Below are 12,469 nucleotides of genomic sequence, written 5' to 3'. Positions count from 1 at the left end.
ACTCTAAAAAGACTGATCATCTTGATTGCAAGTACTACAATTTTTATTCCTGGACCACAAACATGACTAATATCTCGTTTAAAAGGGTCAGGCAAAGAAAGAAAAGCTTTGTAAAGAAAGAGTACAATAACAAATTTGCAATCAGGACTTCCCAAGTGGTGCAGTGGTTAAGAATCCGCCTGCCAAATGGAGGGTACACGGGTTTGAGCACTGGTCCAGGAAGATCCCACATGCCGCGGAGCAACTAAGCCTGTGCGCCACAACTACTAAGCCTGTGCTCTAGAGCCCATGAACCACAACTACTGAAGCCCACATGCCTAGAGCCCGTGCTCCACAACAAGAGAAGCCACTGCAGTGAGAGGCCTGCGCACCGCAACAAGACTGGCCCCCGCTCGCCGCAACTAGAGAAAGCTCGCGCGCAGCAACAAAGACCCAACACAGCCAAAAATAAAATTAATTAATTAATTTTTTAAAAATTTGCAATCTCTAAAGAATGTACTTAAGATATAAAAATTTCAGTGCCATCACCTCCCTTCCTTCTGACACCACCCCCCCATCATCCTCAGCAGTCCAGCCTGAAATCAAATATATGCTGACTCTCCTTAAATATATATACTTAATGTCTTTTCCTCTGGATGTTTCCTTTCAGAACATTATTGAAAGGTAATTTACATCTAGAAAGAAATGATCAGCAATCTCTTGAAGTTTAAATAACCAGGGATATGCAGTAAACCCTCTGGTGATAGATTTAGAAATGACATAAAAGGGAGAAAATGAGATCTGAATGGCCTTTCAACTTACTGCTCATATGAGATTGTTTGGATGCCAGTGAGATTGAGGCACTAGTTAAGATCTGAGATTATTCTTCAGCCAGCCCCATATTTAGAGTTCTGAGTGGAGGATAAAAGTAATAATTATAGTCATGATATAGATCATGTATTCACTTGTTTATTCATTCATACAACAAATATGTTTAGAGAACCGACAGCTCTAGGTACTTGGGATGCAGTAGTAAACAAAATCTATCAGTGCTATCACCAACTTGACCTAATTGATATATATAGAGCACTCCACCTAGAAAGAGCAGAACTCACAGGTTTTTTTTTCACTGTATGTGGAACATTCAAGAAAATGCATCAGATTTGGGCCTTAAATAAATCTCAATACATTTAAAAGAATTGAAAATAAAAACATATGACTGTGACTATAACGGAAGGAAATAAGAATCAGTTTTCTAGATACATGGAAAATCCTCAAATATCTGGATTAAGCAATGTACTTGTAAATAACGCATGGTAAAAAGAAAATACTTTGAGGTGAGTAAAAATAAAAACACAACACAGCAAAATTTATGTGATGCAGCTAAAGCAGTGTTTGGTGAAAAATTTATAATGCTAAATGTTTATATAGAAGAGAAGAAAGATCTAAAGCTTTCACATTAAGCAATCAAATTAAGAATTAAGGAGAAGACCACATTAAACCAAGGTAAATGGAGGGAAGAAAAAAGATAAAAGTAGAAATCAGTGAATCAGAAAATGGACAACAGAAAGAGAAAAATCAATGAATCCAAAGGTCTTTTCAGATAAAGTAAACATCATTATTCATTAGGGAAATGCATATTAAAATCACATAAATTACCACTATAATGACTCAAGTAAAAAAGATTGCTAATTCCAAGTTTTGGTAATTATGTAGAATAACGACAACTCTTATATGTTGCTAGGGAGATGCAAAATGGTAGAGCCACTTTGGAAAATTGAAGTTCCTTAAAAAGTTAAACATACATTTATTTACCATATGACCCAGTAATCTCACTCATAGGTATCTATCCAAGGGAAACAAAAACTTGTATTCACACAAAGACTTGTATGGGAATGTTCGTAGAAACTTCTTTGTAATAGCCCCAAATCAAAAACAATCCAAATGCCCATCAATTGGTAAACTGATAAACAAACTGTGGTAGACCCATACAGTGGAAAACTATTTCACCAAAGGGATAAACTACTGATACATGTAACGATATGTAACGATAAAATGTAATGATAAAAAGGAACAAGCTACTGGACGTGGACAAATCTCAAAAGCATTAAGCTGAGTGAAGGAAGCCGGAGACAATAGCATAATGCAATATAATTCAATTTATACAAAATTCTAAAAAGGCAGACTGTAGTGACAGGGAGATGAGTGGCCCTTCAGGGGCTGGGGGAGGGAGTAGGAAAAGAGGATTTACTGCAGAGGGCCAGGAAGGAAGTCTTTGGGGTGATGAAAGTGTTCTCTATGTCGATTTTGGTAGTGGTTACAGAGCTTTATACATTTATCAAAACTCTTCTAAACATACACTTAAAATTATTGGATTTTATTGTATGTAGTTTGTACTTCAATAAAGCTGTAAAAAATAGAAACTATAAGAATGACATGAAAAATCCAGTCTAATCCATGGTACATTTTTTTTTCAACATATTGCTAAATTGATTTCTGACACTAGGAAAATCTATCAAACACTGTCTCTTCTTTTGAAAGAGGATGTTTGAAAACATCAGCATATTCATATTTTAAATTGAAGTAACACAATTACTAAGTAAAATGGGAAAAGCAAACAAGAAATGAAAAATGAGGAAAAAATGACTTTGTCATAAAGCATTTAAGACAATAAAAAGAAAAAATAAACAAAGAGAAAGGATATTGTTCAAAGTCAGAAAGGAAGAACTGTTTATTTCTAGAAAGAAAAGGCTTTATCTCTTGATCAGGGGGCACAAGTAGAAAAGTCAAACCAGATGCACAGGGCTCTGTGGGCAGCCTTAGTGTCGAGTCCGTGGCCGCCAAGTAGTGTAGGCCATTTCCAGAAATTAAGTTGTATGTTGTATGAATATATTATCTAGAGATCTGATATGAATTAAATCTTGGATTTTACAACAAGCCTTATTATATTCAGAGCAGACTTCTTGCTTCTGCAGAACACACTGCAGCCACCATATTCATATTCAGAAGACTTTGTTTCTTCCACTTCAGGACTAGGGATGTGTCCCTGTTTTCGGCAATTAGACCTGCAACTCTCTAAGGAATGAAGATTCCCCGCAGATTCACAATTATCCTAACTTGCCTTGTGCCACATTACTGCTGCCTGGCACTCCCCCGCTAACCTGCTGGATCAGTTCTGCTACTCACGTCTGATGAAGCCATAGGCTGCTGTAAAAGGAAACAGGAGGGCTTCCCTGGTGGCGCAGCGGTTGGGAGTCCACCTGCCAATGCAGGGGACACGGGTTCGTGTCCCGGTCCGGGAAGACCCCACATGCCGCGGAGCGGCTAGGCCCGTGAGCCACAACTAGTGAGCCTGCGCATTTGGAGCCTGTGCTCTGCAATGGGAGAGGCCACGACAGTGAGAGGCCCGCGCACCGCGTTGAAGAGTGGCCCCCGCTCTCCGCAACTGGAGAAAGCCCTCGCACAGAAACGAAGACCCAACACAGCCAAAATAAATAAATAAATAAATAAATATATTTAAAGTCCCAAAAAAAGGAAACAGGAAATCTAAAAGCCAGTGTATTGACTGTTTCATTTTCTCCTTAAAACTAGGAATCCTTTTAACCTAAATTCACTGTACCAGAACTTTCCCCTCTATTTCTTAAACTCATTAAAGGAAGGCACGATGTGCGAAATGATTTTTTTTCACACCGAATAATTTTGGAGGCTGCTCATTCCTGAAGTACCTGCTGTCCTAAATACTTAAAGGCAAAGATTCTGAGAAGGTATGACCTTGAAGAGCGTCCTTTATATCTAACGAAAATGAGACCATTCTTGAAAATTCTGGAGAGCATGCACAGAAATAAGTAATCCTGATGCCACAAAACCTTTCTCCTAGCAGTTTGTGAGGATTCGGAGAACCTTTGGCAGCTTGTGGGGAATGGCCTAGAGATGAGGGTTGAGCCCTTATCTGTACCTGAGTCCAGTAGGACTGAGCAGCCCACTGCACTGATGGGCAACGAACTCGAAAGAGGCAAGGTGTGCCAGGGGTGGAGCCAAATGTGGGCTGTACGAGACGGTTCAAGCTCGACTTCCAGGAGCCTCATCTCACACAAGTACCGTGACGCCGATGCTGAGACCAGCTCCACTGTTACCCAGGTTGCTGCCCTGAGAATACTCTCCCGAGGCTAAAGGGCCAAGGCATCCAGTGTTTTGGGTATATTGCCTAGGTTAAATAGTTCTCATTCAACTGAGGTCTTGTGACTCATTTGTGTGAGATGTGTCTCAACTAATTTGCTGTTCACAAGTCCTAAAACTGGCATAAATGTACTGAGATTTATTTAAAATATACATGAGTGGATTGAAAACTTTCCATATACTCTCTTGTATTCTATAAGCCTGAGTGTGAAACAAGTGTTTGCATGAGTCGGATCCTGGGATAATGTATCACCTTGAGCACACACTACATGAACATCACCCAGTATGTGCATGGGTAGGAAAATTGAGAAGCACTCCGATAAGGCAATGATACAATTGTATATCCAATTGTTCTGTTTTTTTAGAAGATTGGCTAAGACCCAAGAAAAAGTACTACAGTCTCCAGACTTTAGAGTTAGACAGGAGACTTGGCTAAAATAGAATCACAAATCACAACTAGATTTTTGATTCAAAAGAATATCTTTCTTCAAGCTGGTTATCTGCCCAGAAAGCTTTTCTTATGGCTTCTTCAGCTAATCAAAGATGAATGAAGTCTCAGAAGACATATATCTAAATGCTTCCTTCCTTTTGTCATTTTTCCAGCACATTCAACCTCAGACAGTTCGACAAATAAGGTCAGAGTGTGAACTTGCACACACTGATCATTAATTCCTCAGAAAGAAAATCGCTGATCAAGTGGGAGTGTCTCCACCGTTTCCACGGGGTTGAAACTAGGGCATTTTGGTTTGTGATATGAAAAAGGAAACCTAACAGCAAATAGCACTGTAAAGTTTTTCATTTCCTTTGGAAGAGATTACTTAGAAGTGTAACAATATCTCTCGTATTCTCTTTGTGTGTCTTATCTTCTTGGTTACCATTGAGAAATCTGGTCTCTGCACTTCCAGGCTTCTTTAGCAGGACAAGCAACTCTTATCAGAACAGCTCTCATTAGCGGAGTATATTAATATAATTTGATTGGTGTTTTATGTTTAGATAACCCAGGCTGCAACTTGGCAGTGGTAACGATCATGACTTAGATTAGGGGTTCGCTAAGATTTTCTGAAAGGACCAGATAGTGAATATTGTAGGCTTTGCGGGCCATATGGTCTCTGTGGCACCTATTGAACTCTGCCCTTATGGCAAGAAAGCAGCCCCAGACAATGCATAAATGAAGGAATGTGGCCGTATTGCAATAAAAACTTTAAGCCTGAAATTTGAATTTCATATAACTTTCACATATCATGAAATATTCTTTTGATTTTTTTTAACCATGGAAAAATGTAAAAACCATTCTGAGTCTGTGGACTGTAGAAAAACAGGTGGCGGGACCTGATTCAGCATTTGGGGAGTAGATTGTTGACCTCTGGCTTAAAGTCACACTAAGCCACACTCCACCTTGTGACTGCTATAAAAGGACAAATCACGAGGCCCCAAACCAAGTGTAAATAATTAAATAGTAATTTAGGGCTACTGGCACATTGCACTGTTTAGATTTGTCCTCAGGTTTCCCCAAGAGACTGACTGCTTGAATGGCGACTTCTCAAAATTTTCCCAAAAGTATTAACAGTGAGAATCACAAGGCAGGTGTGGGAAGTGCAGGTTGTGCAAAGCTGTCCGGCCTCAAAAGGGAAATTTGTTTCTAGTTCTGTGTTTTGTCTTAAATGTTGTTGTGAATTTGGCATTCTATCCCATAATCTGTTTTCCCCTAAATTTTCTAGTAAAGCTAATGCTCCAGAAAGGCAGTGCTGGTTTGTACAGAGCCCTCTTCCTCCAAGGATATGGTACTTGAATCTGAGAAACCAAAGAGGCAGGCTTAGATACTACCATACTCAAAAAATTAAATAAAAATTTAGTTGTAGAATTCCATATAGTTAAAAAGCTTCACCAGGAATAATTGTTCTGAAATGAACAAAGGGAATCTGCTGCAAAGAGAATTTGTTTCATTTATGATTTTCTGTGAAAAGGGGAAAAGCTGAATAAAGTTATTAATACATAAAAGCAATGATTTCAGAGTGAAAAGAATATAGGATCAATTCCACTGAAATGGAATCTTCCATAAGTAACACCAAGATGACAACAGAGAAGCTAAAAGCAGAACACAATTCCTCTTGTATCTTTGATTCTTATAAGAATGTGTATATTTAAATTACCAAGTGCCTCCAGCTGTTTTTGACTTTCAGATTCTTTCTTTTAGTCCTACTACCTGGTGTGAATCTTTTCTTCTCTTTTGCTCCCCCTCTCACCCCACCAAACTTTTAGCAAGATTTAGCAAGACATTTATAGCAAGATATTTCTGTTGTTTTCTCCCAAGGCACCCACTGTCTCAAAAGTCCAAACCAAAATCTGAAATCAGTTTCGATCCACTTCTAAAAGATTTTTCTCTAACTCTTTTAATGCACGCACTTGATGTCCTCTTTTAAGTATGTAGCCCAAAATTGTACCCTGAAGCTGACAATAGTCTTATACCCTGGTGAGTTACCATGACAACCCTCAGATTAGCTTCTGGAAAACAGAAACAAGAGTTTCATCCTATTTCCTTTATTACACAGCTCCCTCCTGCCCTTTGAGTCCTAACAGGAGGAAAATCAGTGCTAATTCTTCTGCCTCAGTTTGCTTCTTTGAAGAGATGAGATTGGGGAAAGAGACTACATTTCCCTTGAAATGATTGTAGCCAAGTAAAGAAACCCTGCCAAAATCCTGGCATCAGCATTTTTCTTTGGATGGTAGTTTGGATTTGGCTTTTCAGTTTTTCATACCTTTCCTTTTTTTAACATGAGGGGTACGGTTACAAGTCTAGAGTCATGTTTTACAACATGGAGCACCCCACCTCACAGCTTTACAAATGCCACCAATGACACACTTTGGGACGTTGCTATTTCACCTTGAGAAGAGCTTGGAATCTGACTAGTTACAGCAGCTCCGAGTTTTGGTTTTATTTGTATACAAACCAGCTTTTCAGTCAAAAGCAATGCAATGCACTTCTCCCATGCCCCCAGACTCCAAATCTTCATTTAGCACATCTAGAAATGTCTGGTAACTAAGAGATCAAAACATTTGGCCAAAACGATGATAAGCCAGAAACAGTTAATTTCTGGGCCAGGGTTCATGTTTAATTTATTATAAGAAAAAGCTGCCTCAACACAATAAAGGAGATATATGACAAACCCACAGCAAACATCATTCTCAATGGTGAAAAACTGAAAGCATTTCCTCTAGTATCAGGAACAAGACAAGGATGTCCACACTCGCTACTATTATTCAACATAGTTTTGGAAGTCCTAGCCACAGCGATCAGAGAAGAAAAAGAAATAAAAGGAATACAAACCGGAAAAGAAGAAGTAAAACTGTCACTGTTTGCAGGTGACATGATACTATACATAGATAATCCTAAAACTGCTACCAGAAAACTACTAGAGCTAATCAATGAATTTGGTAAAGTAGCAGGATACAAAATGAATGCACAGAAATCTCTTGCGTTCCTATACACTAACAACAAAAGATCAGAAAGAGAAATTAAGGGAACAATCCCATTTACCATTGCAACAAAAAGAATAAAATACCTAGGAATAAACCTACCTAAGGAGGTAAAAGACCTGTACTCAGAAAACTATAAGACACAGATAAAAGAAATCAAAGATGACACAAACAGATGGAGAGATATAACATGTTCTTGGATTTGAAGAATCAATATTGTGAAAATGACTATACTACCCAAAGCAATCTACAGATTCAATGCAATCCCTATCAAATTACCAATGGCATTTTTTACAGAACTAGAACAAAAAATCTTAAAATTTGTATGGAGACACAAAAGACCCCAAATTGCCAAAGCAATCTTTAGGGAAAAAAATGGAGCTGGAGGAATCAGGCTCCCTGACTTCAGACTATACTACGAAGCTACAGTCATCAAGACAATATGGTACTGGCACAAAAGCAGAAATAGAGGTCAATGGAGCAGGATAGAAAGCCCAGAGATAAACCTATGCACCTATGGTCAACTAATCTATGACAAAGGAGGCAAGGATATACAATGGAGAAAAGACAGTCTCTTCAATAAGTGGTGCTGGGAAAACTGGACAGCTACAGGTAAAAGAATGAAATTAGAACACTCCTAACACCATACACAAAAATAAACTCAAAATGGATTAAAGACCTAAATGTAAGACCGGACACTATAAAACTCTCAGAAGAAAGCATAGGAAGAACACTCTTTGGCATAAATCACAGCAAGATCCTTTTTGACCCACCTCCTAGAGTAATGGAAATAAAAACAAAAATAAACAAATGGGACCTAATGAAACTTAAAAGCCTTTGCACAGCAAAGGAAACTATAAACAAGATGAAAAGACAACCCTCAGAATGGGAGAAAATATTTGCAAATGAATCAATGGACAAAGGTTAATCTCCAAAATATATAAACAGCTCATGCAGCTCAATATTCAAAACACAAACAACCCAATCAGAAAATGGGCAGAAGACCTAAATAGACATTTCTCCAAAGAAGACATACAGATTGCCAAGAGGCACATGAAAAGCTACTCAACATCACTAATTATTGGAGAAATGCAAATCAAAACTACAATGAGGTATCACCTCACACCAAGGGGGGAAGGGGGGTGGGTTGAATTGGGAGATTGGGATTGACATATATACACTAATATGTATAAAATAGATAACTGATAAGAACCTGCTGTATAAAAAAATAAATAAATTAGGGGGCTTCCCTGGTGGCGCAGTGGTTGAGAATCTTCCTGCTAATGCATGGGACACGGGTTCGAACCCTGGTCTGGGAAGATCCCACATGCCACGGAGCAACTAGGCCCGTGAGCCACAACTACTGAGCCTGCGCGTCTGGAGCCTGTGCTCCCCAACAAGAGAGGCCGCGATAGTGAGAGGCCCGCGCACCGCGATGAAGAGTGGCCCCCACTTGCCGCAACTAGAGAATGCCCTCGCACAGAAACGAAGACCCAACACAGCCAAAAATAAATGAAATAAATAAATTTAAATAAATAAATAAATAAATAAAATTAAATAATAAAAAAAAAAAGAATGAAATGCTAACCTTGGCTCTCTTGGAAGGCTTTTAGCGTCAGGTACTAAATACTGCAAGGCCTGAAAAATATTTCATTTTAGAGCTCTATAGAAGTGTTTAAAATTTAGGAATTTAAACAGTGAATTCCTAAACAGTGAATTTAGGAATTCAATACATCTTGGTCTGCTCAAGTATTGCAGTAATCAGGGACCTGCTGATAAGTGGCCTGAACATTTCTGTCCATGTTGTCCTTCAGGCTCTGTATCCAGTGAGGCCTGTGCCTCTGGCTCACCTCTCACACACCTGCCCTTCAGTCCTTGAAACCTCAATCATTTGAGTTTCACAAGCAAACAGTGGGCTATTTTCTTATTGATGGGTACTGCTTCTCCTATCTGAGGCTCGCTTAGGGGAAATTCTGTGACAAACAGCTTTATTTCTCAATTCTATTTCCTGAAACCTGAACGTTTCAGTGTTAGCCATTGAGAACTGAAAAGTACTCTTGTTTATGGTAATTTAAAAAGAGGAAAAAGGTGTTTGGGAATAGAAAACTGAGTTGAAGAGGATGCACATTAGCAAAAAGAAAGAAAACCTAAGAGGCAGAAGAAATTCCAGGCCTCTGAGGAGTATTTGGATGGTGTCCTGAAAGAGGCAATTGAGACTTGAGTGAAATAATCAGCGTGAAGCTACAAGAAGAGAGTTTAAGACTAGATCACCATAAGGTTTAGAGAGGATTAAGAAATAGGTACTTGGCTATATGGAGTAGGTTAAATAAGGACAATCTAGAACTTAAAATTTTTTTAATTCTTAAAATTATTGTATGACAAAGCTACTTGAGGATTGGGATCAAGGACCAAAGATACAAAAACAAGCCACCACCAACTGGAAAACAAAACTCAAGATTCACATTATTTGGAACAAGACAACCCCATTGAATCTCAGTAGAATTGAGACCTTGAACAGTTTTGAGCACACAGTAAGGTACAGTAAGAAAAATTAACCCTACAAATATCCATTATCATTGATGTGTCACAGATATTAGGTTTATTTAGTGTGCTCACGTCATTGCTTTCTTCTGTGGATGGCAGAATAATCCTCAGGGCTTCTGTAAGGCTCTGCCTGACCTCTATTTCCTGAACATTATTTCTCCTTAAGGTTTTAACCTTCTAAATCATGTATTTTCTAAGAGAGAAGTTTTCAAAAATCTAAGCTTGGGATGAGCCTCCTATATTAAGGAGATGAGGATATTTCAAGTTGAAGGAGGGTTTGCATCCACAGAGCTAATTCACACTTCAGGCCTTCCAAGAGCCTGGAGTCAGAGCTTCCATTGCAGGGAGCAAACACCTCCTGTACACTTTGCAGTTGGCATTGACCCGAAATGCCTACTGATCTATCTGGGCCTGTAAGTAATTTTCTTTTATCTTTAAAATTGTACCCTTGGTGCAGCTAATCTGAAGGTGCAACATAGTAAAAAAAAAAAAAAAAGAAATCTGAAGAGCACAAAGCAATTCCAGCAGAATATATATATATATATATATATATATATATATATATATATATATATAGCAGGTATTGAAAAACTGTCACACATCTTCTAAATTCAATATTAGTTCCGAGGAAACACAAATACCTTATCTTAGTTTTTGTATTATACAATGTGTGTTTGTATTATCTTTGATTCTTCCACTTTTAAAGTCAGCATTATAAAAATTCACATGCTTTGTAAATATTTTAATGTGCATATTTTACATTATATGGAAATTTATCTACATTTATTTCCATCGTCTATTGTCTTTCCAAACTTTACATTCACTTCCTATTCCATTTCATCATTTCATAAGTGTTTGGCAAATCGAATCAGACCTTCTAATTGATTGGCTTAGAAAAAGAAACTTTTTTTAGTGTTCAGTTTTGTCCCTTGGTTTTCTGAATATATTCCCTTATCACATCATTCAAGTATTTTGGGATTAATGATCAATTCAAAGAGAAAAGGTCATGCTAGCAGTACATCTTTTTCATTACAGTTTTAAGTGTCTCACTGATTTAACAATTTACTGATCAGCCTGAAAATCTTTGCTGATCAAATTGCTTATTTGCTGACTAAATTACACACAAGCCTCAGTCTATTTATCAGGCTGCTAACTGAAGGATTGCGGTGTGTTTACTGTGCAAATTACCGTGATGTTATGAACAATCAGCATACATATGCACCGCTATCTATGGATTCAAAATTATTTATTGCATAGTAGGAATTAAAAAGATTTCTTTTGCTGTTTCCTTTTTCCTGATTTGAAAAGTTTATCAGGTGAAGGGATTCAGAACATGCAATCCCAAAATATGCCACTTTGGCATATTGATTATTTTGAGCTGAAAGCACTTGAGAAACAGCAGATGCACGAAGACTGTTGTACCTCCGCCTTTCTACCTAAAAGCAGATCATAAAATTTCCAATGAGAAAGGAGCCTTCCCTGTATCAAGAAGAGAACATTCTTATCACCAGACTGGGAGTTATGGCTGAAGTAAGTGGACATGTACAAGCTTCATATAATTTCTAATCACTGTCCCACAGCTTACTGCCCCTAGCCCAAGCCCCTTTGTCTTCTTACATCCCCAAGATTTATCGTTCTTTGTGTAAAAAGGTATATCAGCTTTGCGGCCTGATGGCTTCTTTAGGTCTTCATTTTCCATCTGAAGACTCCCATGTTCATGTAAAAAAAAAAATTAAATAAATGTGGATGTTTTTCTCCTGTTAATCTGTTTTATGTCACTTTAATTCTTAGGCCAGCCACAGAAGTAAGAAGGTAAAAGAAGTTTTCCTCCCAGACCCAGCAAAGTTCACACACACACACACACTCACACACAAATTCTTCTGCACTTTTGCACAATACATTATATGATGTTGCCTGATATCTGTGTCATATATCCAATATTCTACCTCATCCTGGAATCTCTAGACTCTCAGAACTGAAAGAAATCTTGAAAGGATCAAATTGAGACAGGAGGGAAGGAGGCAGGGCAAAACCTTGAAAAGAATGACATAGCTGTTGAGGATGCAACAAAAACTGATTAGAACCGATTAGGCCCAAGATGGCAGAAGATTTGACTTCCAGTAGACCTTGAGCATCATTATACGCTCGTTGTAATACACTAGCATATGCTAAATGACACACCCACGGGCGCCATGACAGTTCCAAGGCCAGGCATAAAAGGCCAAAAAGTGGGCGGTGGTCAATTCCTGGAAATCCCCACCCCTTCCCCGAAATAGTTGGAATAATCTTCCCACTA

The sequence above is a fragment of the Balaenoptera physalus genome (genome assembly GCF_965194825.1).
Source record: "Balaenoptera physalus genome assembly, chromosome: 6".
Taxonomy (NCBI): Eukaryota; Metazoa; Chordata; class Mammalia; order Artiodactyla; family Balaenopteridae; genus Balaenoptera; species Balaenoptera physalus.
The sequence above is the reverse complement of the archived record's forward strand: the minus strand, read 5'-3'. Positions refer to the sequence as shown.